The sequence below is a fragment of the Manis pentadactyla genome, chromosome 15 (genome assembly GCF_030020395.1).
Source record: "Manis pentadactyla isolate mManPen7 chromosome 15, mManPen7.hap1, whole genome shotgun sequence".
Lineage (NCBI taxonomy): Eukaryota > Metazoa > Chordata > Mammalia > Pholidota > Manidae > Manis > Manis pentadactyla.
Genome location: NC_080033.1, coordinates 31,697,868 through 31,711,052, shown reverse-complemented (window position 1 = coordinate 31,711,052; position 13,185 = coordinate 31,697,868). Strand labels below are relative to the sequence as shown.

The 13,185-nt window shown below is 40.7% G+C and overlaps 1 long non-coding RNA gene across 1 annotated transcript in view; it reads right to left on the bottom strand.

Moving 5' to 3' along the window:
- The window catches only part of LOC118929147 (uncharacterized), a 383,285-nt gene extending 370,749 nt beyond the window's left edge, over positions 1-12,536 (bottom strand). The window contains exon 1 of the long non-coding RNA XR_008994064.1: positions 12,516-12,536. This is a non-coding gene — a long non-coding RNA (uncharacterized LOC118929147). The remainder of the gene's footprint in view (positions 1-12,515) is intronic.
- Positions 12,537-13,185: the final 649 nt, after the last annotated feature.

Here is a 13,185-nt window from a genome sequence, read left to right as displayed (position 1 = left end):
TCCAACAACATGGATGAAGCTACCGGGTAATATGCACAGTGAAATAAGCCAGAGAAGGATGAGTAGGAAATCATTTCAATCATATGGGGAGAAGAAGAACAGAGGAAAACCTGAAGGAGAAAAACATCAGCAGACTCACAGAACCCAAGAATGGACTAACACTTACAAAACGGAAACGGACTGGGGGGGATGGGTTCGCATGTTGGGATAAGTGGGGGGAAAAGCAAGCATTATGATTAGCATGTATAATGTGGGATTGGCACAGGGAAGGCTGAACAACACAGCGGAGGAAAGTTGTGACTCTATAGCATCTTACTGCGTTCAGAGACAATGACTGCAATGGAATATGTGGAGGCAACTTGGTGATGGAGGAGTCGAGTAAACATAATTTTCCTCATGTAATAGTAGATTAATGACACCAAATATACACACACACACACACATATATATATATACACACACACATATACATATATATATGCATGTATATATAAATACATAATAAGAAGGAAAATAGTATGAGGTAACCCAGTTTGAAAAAGTCATATGCACCCCTATATCACAGCACTATTCAACATAGCCAAGTTTACTGTCCAACAGGAGATGAATAGAAAAAGCAAGATGTGGTACATATGCACAATACAATATAATTCAGCCATAAGAGGGAAATAAACACTACCATTTCCAAAAACACGGATGGAGCTAGAGAGTATTTTGTTCGGTGTAACGAGCCAGGCAGAGAAAGGCAAGTATCTAATGATTTCACTCATCTGGGGAGAATAAGAACAAAGAGAAAACTGAAAGAGCAAACAGTAGCAGACTCTCAAAACCCAAGAATACACTAATAGTTACAAAAGGGAAAAAGACTGGGGTGGATGGGTTGGAATGTAGGGATAACAGTGGGGGAGAAAGCAGGAATTATGATTAGCATGTATAATGTGTGTTTGGCACCGGGAGGGCAGTACAACACAACTGAGACAAGTAGTGATTCTACAGCATATTACTACATTGATGGATGATGACTGCAATGGAATATGTGGGGGAAACGTGGTGATGGAGGAATCTAGTAAACATAATTTTCCTCATGCAATAGTAGATTGATGACACCAAATATATACATACTTATACATATATATATATACACACACACACACACACATACATATATATATATGTATGCATACATCAATACATAAGTAAATAAGAAGGAAAATAGTATGAGGTAACCCAGTTTGAAAAAGTCATATGCACTCCTTTGTTTATCACAGCACTATTCACAATAGCCAAGTTTACTGTCCAACAGGAGATGAATAGAAAAACAAGATGTGGTATATATGCACAATACAATCTGCTTCAGCCATAAGAGGCAAATAAACACTACCATTTCCAAAAACATGGATGGAGCTAAAGAGTATTATGCTTGGTGTAACGAGCCAGGCAGAGAAAGACAAGTATCTAATGATTTCACTCATCTGGGGAGAATAAGAACAAAGAGAAAACTGAAGGAGCAAACAGTAGCAGACTCACAAAACCCAAGAATACACTAATAGTTACAAAAGGGAAAAAGACTGGGGTGGATGGGTTGGAATGTAGGGATAACGGTGGGGGAGAAAGCAGGCATTATGATTAGCATGTATAATCTGTGTTTGGCACAGGGAGGGCTGTACAACCCAGCAGAGACAAGTAGTGATTGTACAGCCTCTTACTCCTTTGATGGACAGTGACTGCAGTGGGATATGTGGGTCAACTTGGTGATGGAGGAGTGTAGTAAACATAATTTTTGGCATGTAACATTAGGTTAATCATATGAAAATAAATAAATACATAAACAAAGGAATAAACGAATAAATAAACAAACCATTCTGAAACACAGTTTGAAAAAGACATATGCACCCCTATGTTTATTACAGCACTATTTACAGTAGAAAAGAAATGGAAACAATTGATGTGCCCATAATTAGATTAATAGATAATGAAGATGTGGCACATATACTCAATGGAATATTATTCGCCATAAAAGGAAAACAAATGCTACAGTTTACAACAACATGGATGAAGCTACAGGGTACTATGCTCAGTGAGACTTAGCAGAGGGAGAAATGTATCAAATGATTTCAGTCGCCTGTGGAGTATCAGAACAAAGAGAAAACTAAAGGAACAAGGCAGTAGCAGCCTCGTCAAACCTAAGAATGGACTACCAGTTACCAAAGGGAAAGTGACTGTGGAGGATGGCTGGGAAGGGAGGGAGGGATAAGGGTGAAAACTGGGCACTACGAGCAGCACACATAATGTGGGCGCGGAGAGGAGCACGAGGATGGCAGAATAACACAAAGACCGGCAGTGATTCTACAGCATAATACTGGGCTGAAAGACAGTGACGCTCATGGGGTATGTGGTGGTGACTTGATAATGGCCGGAGTCCAGAAACCATAACGTTCCTCATGTAACTGTTTAGTACTGACACCAAACTTAAAAGAAACACACAGTACCTTGGATATGGTTTCCAAATTCCTGATGCTGTCAAGGCGGTCAGTGCACACCGCACCGAAATCATAACCCCAGCCAGGACACCAGGCTCTGAAGTGGGAACCTGCTCCAATCACCATAAACAATCTATCCCTAGGAAAGAGGCACCACTGTGATGTCATGGAATCTCCAGGCAACAGTGCTGTTCTTGCAAAGTCCACCCCCTGAAGGTGGGCACTGACCAGCTGTAGCAAGCTGCATCATCTTAGCAAACATTAGTGGTTCTGGCCTACATATACATATATGTGTATACACACACACACACACACACACACACATATCAAATGATATCTCTCATCTGTGGACTACAAGAACAAAGAAAAAAACGGAAGGAGCAAAAGGGCAGCAGCCTTACAAAACCCAAGAATGGACTAACAGTAACCAAAGGAAAAGGGACTTAGGTGGAAGGGTGGGAATGGAGGGATAAGGGAAGGGGAAAGAAAGGGTGCATTGTTTAGCATGTATAATGTGGGGGGGGGGCACAGGGAAGGCTGTACAACACAGAGAAGACTAGTAGTCATTCCACAGCATCTTGCCACGCTGATGGACAGTGAGTGCAATGGGGTATCTGGGGGGAACTTGGTGATGGGGGGAGTCTAGTTACCACAACGTTCCTTTTGGAATAGCAGATCAGTGGTACGAAAGTATAAATAAAAAATTAAAAATAGAAAAACAATTAATGATACCAAAATACGAAATAAATACATAAAAAAATAAAAGAATGCAGCAACCCAGTTTGGGAAATACCTATGCACCCCTATGTTTATCACAGCACTACTCACAATAGCCAATCTAATTGCCCATAAGGAGATGAAAAGATAAAGAACATGTGGTACATATGCACAGCGGAATATTATTCAGCCAAAGGAACAAAACAGACCCTACCATTTCCAACACGATGGATGCAGCTAGTGGGTATTATACTCAGTGTTGTAAGCCAGGCGGAGAAACACAACTATGAACTTATTTCACTCATCTGGGGAGTATAACAACAGAGAAAGACCTGAAGTGGCAAAACATCAGCAGAATCACAGAACACAAGAATTGACTAAAAGTACAAAAGGGAAATGAGCTGAGGTGGAAGGGTTGGAATGTAGGGGTAAGAGTGGGGTAAGAAGGAGGAATTATGATTAGCATGTATAATGTGTTTGGCACGGGGATAACAGTACAACACACCTGAGACACGTAGTGATTCTACAGCATATTACAACGTTGATGGATGATGACTGGAATGGAATATGTGGGGGAAACGTGGTGACAGGGGTGCCTAGTATACATAATTTTCCTCATGTAATAGCAGATTAATGACACCAAAAAATATATATAAATGTGTGTATATATCAGTACATAAATAAATAAATAAATAAGAAAATAGTATGAGGCAACCCAGTTTGAAAAAGACATATGCACACCTTTGTTTATCACAGCACTGTTCACCATAGCCAAGTTCAGTGTCCAACAGTAGATGAATAGAAAAAACAAGATGTGGTACATATGCACAATACAATATAACTCAACCATAAGAGGGAAATCAATACTACCACTTCTAAAACCATGGATGGAGCTAGAGAGTATTATGCTCGGTGTAACGAGCCAGGAAGAGAAAGGCAAGTATCTCAAGATTTCACTCATCTGGGGAGTACAAAAACACAAAAATAACTGAAGGAGCAAACAGTAGCAGACTGACAAAACCCAAGAATGTACTAATAGTTACAAACCGGAAACAGACTGGGGTGGATGGGTTGGAATGTAGGGATAACAGTGTGGGAGAAAGCAGGCATCATGATTAGCATGTATAATCTGTGTTTGGCACTGGGAGGGCTGTACAACCCAGCAGAGACAAGTAGTGATTGTACAGCCTCTTCCTCCTTTGATGGACAGTGACTGCAGTGGGATATGTGGGGGCAACTTGGTGAAGGAGGAGTCTAGTAAGCATAATTTCTTCATGTAAAAGTAGATTAATGACCCCAAAAATATGCATGTATATACGTACATACATATAAAAATATAAATAATAAATAAGTACATAAATAAATAAGAAAAAAATAGAATGCGGCAACCGCGTTTCAAAAAGAGGCACCCCTTTCTTTATGACAGCACTATTCACAAAAGACAAGTTGAGTGTCCATTAGGAGATGAAGAGATAAACAAGATGTGGTACAGATACACAACAGAATAATATTCAGCCAGAAGAAGAAAGTAAATACTACCATTTCCAACAACATGGATGAAGCTACCGGGTAATATGCACAGTGAAATAAGCCAGAGAAGGATGAGTAGGAAATCATTTCAATCATATGGGGAGAAGAAGAACAGAGGAAAACCTGAAGGAGAAAAACATCAGCAGACTCACAGAACCCAAGAATGGACTAACACTTACAAAACGGAAACGGACTGGGGGGGATGGGTTCGCATGTTGGGATAAGTGGGGGGAAAAGCAAGCATTATGATTAGCATGTATAATGTGGGATTGGCACAGGGAAGGCTGAACAACACAGCGGAGGAAAGTTGTGACTCTATAGCATCTTACTGCGTTCAGAGACAATGACTGCAATGGAATATGTGGAGGCAACTTGGTGATGGAGGAGTCGAGTAAACATAATTTTCCTCATGTAATAGTAGATTAATGACACCAAATATACACACACACACACATATATATATATACACACACACATATACATATATATATGCATGTATATATAAATACATAATAAGAAGGAAAATAGTATGAGGTAACCCAGTTTGAAAAAGTCATATGCACCCCTATATCACAGCACTATTCAACATAGCCAAGTTTACTGTCCAACAGGAGATGAATAGAAAAAGCAAGATGTGGTACATATGCACAATACAATATAATTCAGCCATAAGAGGGAAATAAACACTACCATTTCCAAAAACACGGATGGAGCTAGAGAGTATTTTGTTCGGTGTAACGAGCCAGGCAGAGAAAGGCAAGTATCTAATGATTTCACTCATCTGGGGAGAATAAGAACAAAGAGAAAACTGAAAGAGCAAACAGTAGCAGACTCTCAAAACCCAAGAATACACTAATAGTTACAAAAGGGAAAAAGACTGGGGTGGATGGGTTGGAATGTAGGGATAACAGTGGGGGAGAAAGCAGGAATTATGATTAGCATGTATAATGTGTGTTTGGCACCGGGAGGGCAGTACAACACAACTGAGACAAGTAGTGATTCTACAGCATATTACTACATTGATGGATGATGACTGCAATGGAATATGTGGGGGAAACGTGGTGATGGAGGAATCTAGTAAACATAATTTTCCTCATGCAATAGTAGATTGATGACACCAAATATATACATACTTATACATATATATATATACACACACACACACACACATACATATATATATATGTATGCATACATCAATACATAAGTAAATAAGAAGGAAAATAGTATGAGGTAACCCAGTTTGAAAAAGTCATATGCACTCCTTTGTTTATCACAGCACTATTCACAATAGCCAAGTTTACTGTCCAACAGGAGATGAATAGAAAAACAAGATGTGGTATATATGCACAATACAATCTGCTTCAGCCATAAGAGGCAAATAAACACTACCATTTCCAAAAACATGGATGGAGCTAAAGAGTATTATGCTTGGTGTAACGAGCCAGGCAGAGAAAGACAAGTATCTAATGATTTCACTCATCTGGGGAGAATAAGAACAAAGAGAAAACTGAAGGAGCAAACAGTAGCAGACTCACAAAACCCAAGAATACACTAATAGTTACAAAAGGGAAAAAGACTGGGGTGGATGGGTTGGAATGTAGGGATAACGGTGGGGGAGAAAGCAGGCATTATGATTAGCATGTATAATCTGTGTTTGGCACAGGGAGGGCTGTACAACCCAGCAGAGACAAGTAGTGATTGTACAGCCTCTTACTCCTTTGATGGACAGTGACTGCAGTGGGATATGTGGGTCAACTTGGTGATGGAGGAGTGTAGTAAACATAATTTTTGGCATGTAACATTAGGTTAATCATATGAAAATAAATAAATACATAAACAAAGGAATAAACGAATAAATAAACAAACCATTCTGAAACACAGTTTGAAAAAGACATATGCACCCCTATGTTTATTACAGCACTATTTACAGTAGAAAAGAAATGGAAACAATTGATGTGCCCATAATTAGATTAATAGATAATGAAGATGTGGCACATATACTCAATGGAATATTATTCGCCATAAAAGGAAAACAAATGCTACAGTTTACAACAACATGGATGAAGCTACAGGGTACTATGCTCAGTGAGACTTAGCAGAGGGAGAAATGTATCAAATGATTTCAGTCGCCTGTGGAGTATCAGAACAAAGAGAAAACTAAAGGAACAAGGCAGTAGCAGCCTCGTCAAACCTAAGAATGGACTACCAGTTACCAAAGGGAAAGTGACTGTGGAGGATGGCTGGGAAGGGAGGGAGGGATAAGGGTGAAAACTGGGCACTACGAGCAGCACACATAATGTGGGCGCGGAGAGGAGCACGAGGATGGCAGAATAACACAAAGACCGGCAGTGATTCTACAGCATAATACTGGGCTGAAAGACAGTGACGCTCATGGGGTATGTGGTGGTGACTTGATAATGGCCGGAGTCCAGAAACCATAACGTTCCTCATGTAACTGTTTAGTACTGACACCAAACTTAAAAGAAACACACAGTACCTTGGATATGGTTTCCAAATTCCTGATGCTGTCAAGGCGGTCAGCGCACACCGCACCGAAATCATAACCCCAGCCAGGACACCAGGCTCTGAAGTGGGAACCTGCTCCAATCACCATAAACAATCTATCCCTAGGAAAGAGGCACCACTGTGATGTCATGGAATCTCCAGGCAACAGTGCTGTTCTTGCAAAGTCCACCCCCTGAAGGTGGGCACTGACCAGCTGTAGCAAGCTGCATCATCTTAGCAAACATTAGTGGTTCTGGCCTACATATACATATATGTGTATACACACACACACACACACACACACACACACATATCAAATGATATCTCTCATCTGTGGACTACAAGAACAAAGAAAAAAACGGAAGGAGCAAAAGGGCAGCAGCCTTACAAAACCCAAGAATGGACTAACAGTAACCAAAGGAAAAGGGACTTAGGTGGAAGGGTGGGAATGGAGGGATAAGGGAAGGGGAAAGAAAGGGTGCATTGTTTAGCATGTATAATGTGGGGGGGGGGCACAGGGAAGGCTGTACAACACAGAGAAGACTAGTAGTCATTCCACAGCATCTTGCCACGCTGATGGACAGTGAGTGCAATGGGGTATCTGGGGGGAACTTGGTGATGGGGGGAGTCTAGTTACCACAACGTTCCTTTTGGAATAGCAGATCAGTGGTACGAAAGTATAAATAAAAAATTAAAAATAGAAAAACAATTAATGATACCAAAATACGAAATAAATACATAAAAAAATAAAAGAATGCAGCAACCCAGTTTGGGAAATACCTATGCACCCCTATGTTTATCACAGCACTACTCACAATAGCCAATCTAATTGCCCATAAGGAGATGAAAAGATAAAGAACATGTGGTACATATGCACAGCGGAATATTATTCAGCCAAAGGAACAAAACAGACCCTACCATTTCCAACACGATGGATGCAGCTAGTGGGTATTATACTCAGTGTTGTAAGCCAGGCGGAGAAACACAACTATGAACTTATTTCACTCATCTGGGGAGTATAAGAACAGAGAAAGACCTGAAGTGGCAAAACATCAGCAGAATCACAGAACACAAGAATTGACTAAAAGTACAAAAGGGAAATGAGCTGAGGTGGAAGGGTTGGAATGTAGGGGTAAGAGTGGGGTAAGAAGCAGGAATTATGATTAGCATGCATAATGTGTTTGGCACGGGGATAACAGTACAACACACCTGAGACACGTAGTGATTCTACAGCATATTACAACGTTGATGGATGATGACTGGAATGGAATATGTGGGGGAAACGTGGTGACAGGGGTGCCTAGTATACATAATTTTCCTCATGTAATAGCAGATTAATGACACCAAAAAATATATATAAATGTGTGTATATATCAGTACATAAATAAATAAATAAATAAGAAAATAGTATGAGGCAACCCAGTTTGAAAAAGACATATGCACACCTTTGTTTATCACAGCACTGTTCACCATAGCCAAGTTCAGTGTCCAACAGTAGATGAATAGAAAAAACAAGATGTGGTACATATGCACAATACAATATAACTCAACCATAAGAGGGAAATAAATACTACCACTTCTAAAACCATGGATGGAGCTAGAGAGTATTATGCTCGGTGTAACGAGCCAGGAAGAGAAAGGCAAGTATCTCAAGATTTCACTCATCTGGGGAGTACAAAAACACAAAAATAACTGAAGGAGCAAACAGTAGCAGACTGACAAAACCCAAGAATGTACTAATAGTTACAAACCGGAAACAGACTGGGGTGGATGGGTTGGAATGTAGGGATAACAGTGTGGGAGAAAGCAGGCATCATGATTAGCATGTATAATCTGTGTTTGGCACTGGGAGGGCTGTACAACCCAGCAGAGACAAGTAGTGATTGTACAGCCTCTTCCTCCTTTGATGGACAGTGACTGCAGTGGGATATGTGGGGGCAACTTGGTGAAGGAGGAGTCTAGTAAGCATAATTTCTTCATGTAAAAGTAGATTAATGACCCCAAAAATATGCATGTATATACGTACATACATATAAAAATATAATAATAAATAAGTACATAAATAAATAAGAGAAAAATAGAATGCGGCAACCGCGTTTCAAAAAGAGGCACCCCTTTCTTTATGAAAGCACTATTCACAAAAGACAAGTTAAGTGTCCATTAGGAGATGAAGAGATAAACAAGATTTGGTACATATACACAATAGAATATTATTCAGCCATAAGAAGTTGGATGGAGCTACAGAGTACTATGGTCAGTTAAATAAGCCAGGCATAGAAGGATGAGTATCAAATGATTTCTCTCATCTGGGGCGTATAAGAGTAGAGAGAAAACAAAAAGAGCAAAACAGTAGCAGGCTCACAAAACCCACGAATGGACTTATAGTTACCAAAGGGAAAGGGAGTGGATTGTAAGGGCGGGAATGGAGAGGTAAGGGGCAGGGAAGAAAGGGGGCATTATGATTAGCATGTATAATGTTGGGTGGCATGGTGATGGTTGTACAACACAGAGAAGACAAGTAGTGAGTGAAAAGCTTCATACAAAGCTGATGAACGTTGATGGCAATGCGGTATGTGGGGGGAACTTCGTGAAGGGAGTCTACTAAACATAATTTACTTCATGTATTTGTAGCTTAAAGATACCAAAATAAATAAAGAAAGAAACAGTGCAGCAAGCCGGTTTGAAAAAGACATATGCCGCCCTATATTTATCACAGCACTATTTAGTGTAGCAAAGAAATGGAAAGAACTGATGTGTCCATAATTAGACTAATGGATAAAGAAGATGTGGTACATACATGCAATGTAATATTATTAAGCCATAAGAAGAAAACAAATGCTACCATTTACAACAACATGGTTGAAGCTAGAGCGTGTTACGCTCAGTGAGATTAACCAGACAGAGAGAGAAATGCATCAAGTGATTTCACTCTCCTGTGGAGTCTTAGAACACAGAAAAAACTGAAGGACAAGACAGAAGCAGCCTCGCCAAACCTAAGAATGGAGTAACGGTTACCAAAGGGAAAGTGACTGTGGAGGACGGGTGGTAAGGGAGGGTAGGAGGAAAAACTGAGCATTGGAGTAGCACACATAATGTGGGCAGGGAGCGGAGTATGCAGTAGGCAGTATAACACAAAGAGCAGTAATGATTCTACAGCATATTACTAGGCTGAAGAACAGTGACTCTTATGGGGTATGTGGTGGGGACTTGATAATGGGAGGAGTCTAGTAACCATAATGTTCCTCATGTAACTGTATAGTACTGACACCAAAATGGAAAGAAACACACAGTACCTTGGATATGGTTTCCATATTCCTGATGCTGTCAAGGTGGTCAGCACAAACCTCACTGAAATCATTCCCAAGACTAGGGCACCAAGCTCTGAAGTGGGAACCTGCTACAATCCCCATACACACTCTCTCCCTAGGAAAGAGGCACCACTGTGATGTCATAGAATCTCCAGGGAACAGTGCTGCTCTTGCAAAGTCCACCCGCAGATGGTGGGCTCTGCCCAACCATGGTGAGCTGCATCATCTTAGCAAACATTACTGGTTCTGGCATACATACATAAATACATATATATATATATATATATATAACAGATTTCTCTCATCTGGGGAATACAACAACAAAGAAAAAACTGAAGGAGCAAAAGGGCAGCAGTCTCACCGAATCCAAGAATGGACTAACAGTAACCAAAGGGAAAGGAACTGGGGTGGGTGGGTGGGAATGGAGGGATAAGGGAAGGGGAAAGAAAGGGGGCATTTTTTAGCATGTATAATGCGGTGGTGGGGCACAGGAAAGGCTGTGCCACACAGAGAAGACTAGTAGTCATTCCACAGCATCTTACCACGCTGATGGACAGTGAGTGCAATGGGGTATCTGGGGGGAACTTGGTCATGGGGGTACCTTGGTCATGGGGGGACTCTATAACCATAATGTTCTACGTGGAATACTAGATTAATGATACCAAAATATACATAAGTAAGTAAAAATAGAAAAAAAATTAGTGATACCAATATGTAAATAAATATATAATTTCAAAAAATGACTGCAGCAACCCTGTTTGGAAAAGACCTATGCCCCCGTATGTTTATCACAGCACTATTCACAATAGCCAAGCTAAGTGTCTACAAGGAGATGAATAGACAAAGAAGATGTTGTACATGTACACAGTGGAATATTATTCAGCCATAAGGAGAAAACGAACCGTACCATTTCCAACAGCAAGGATGGAGCTAGAGGGTAATATACTCAGTGAAATAAGCCAGGTGGAGAAAGACAGGTATCTAATGATTTCAGTCATCTGGGGAGTATAAGAACAGAGAAAGACCTGAAGGAGGAAAACAGGAGCGGTCTCACAGAACCCAAGAATGGACTAATAGTTACAAAAGGGAAACGGACTGGTGTGGATGGGTTGGAATGTAGCGATAAGGGTTGGGGAGAAAGAAGGCATTATTATTAGCATGTGTAATGTGGGTTTGGCACGGGGAGGGCTGTACAACACAGAAGAGACAAGTAGTGATTCTACCTCATCTTACTACGTTGATGGACAATGACTGCAAAGGGATATGTTGGGGCATCCTGGTGATGGGGGAGTCTAGGAAACATACTTTTACTCATGTAATTGTAGATTGACACGAAAATAAGTAATAAATAAATAAGTAATGTGGTGACCCAGTTTCAAAGACATATGCACCCCTATGTTTATCACAGCACTATTCACAATAGCCAAGCTAAATGTCCATCAGTAAATGAATGGATGAAGAAGAGTGCTACATATACACAGTGGAATATGATTCAGCCATAAGAAGAAAACAAATCCTACCATTTACACCAACATGGTTGCAGCTACAGGGTATTATACTCAGTGAAATAAGTCAGGCGGAAAAAGACAAGTACCAAATGATTTCACTTATCTGGGGAGTATAAGAACAAAGAAAAAACTGAAGGAGCAACACAGCAGCATCCTCACAGAACCCAAGAATGGCCAAACATTTACCAAAGGGAAAGGGACTGGGGAGGATGGGAGGGAATTGAGGGATGAATGGGAAAATGGGGCGTTACGTTTAGCACACATAATGTAGCGGAGATGGGACAGGGGTAAGGCAGTATATACAGAGAAGACAAGTAATGATTCCATAGCATCTTACTATGCTGATGGACTGTCACTGTAATGGGGTATGTGGGGGGTCTTGATAATGGGTGTGTCTAGTAACCATAATGTTGCTCATGTAACACTTTAGTACTGACTCAAAAATAAAAAGAAACACACAGTACCTTGGATCTGGTTTCCATTTTCCCTGATGCTGTCAAGGTGGTCAGTGCCCACCTCACTGAAATCACACCCCCAGCTAGGGCAGCAGGCTCTTAAGTGTGTACCTGCACCTCTCACCATACACATTCTGTCCCTAGGAAACATGCACCACTGTGATGTCATGGAATCTCCAGGCAACAGTGCTGCTCTTGCAAAGCCCACCCCCAGAGTGTGGCACTGCCCATCCACGGCACGCTTCATCATCTTAGCAGACATCAGTGGTTCCAGCCTACATTATCAAATAATTTCCAAAGGGAAAGGGACTGGTGAGGATTGCTGGGAAGGGAGGGAAAAGGGGAAAAATAGGGCATTACAATTAGCACACATAATGTAGTGCGGAGGGGACTGGGGAAAGGCAGTATATACAAGTAATGATTCTACAGTTTCTTAGTATGCTGGTGGACAGTGACTGTAATGGGGTATGTGGGGGGAACTTGATAATAGCGGTAGTCTAGTACCCATAATGTTCAAGTAATTGTACATTGACGATATCAAAATTAAAAAGAAAGAAAGAAAGAAAATAAGTAATAAAAAAAGAGTAAGGTAAGGATCTTACTTCTTGGCAAATAGAGAGTCTATGGCATCTTACTACACTGATGGACAGTGACTGCAGTAGGTAAGAGGGGGACCCGA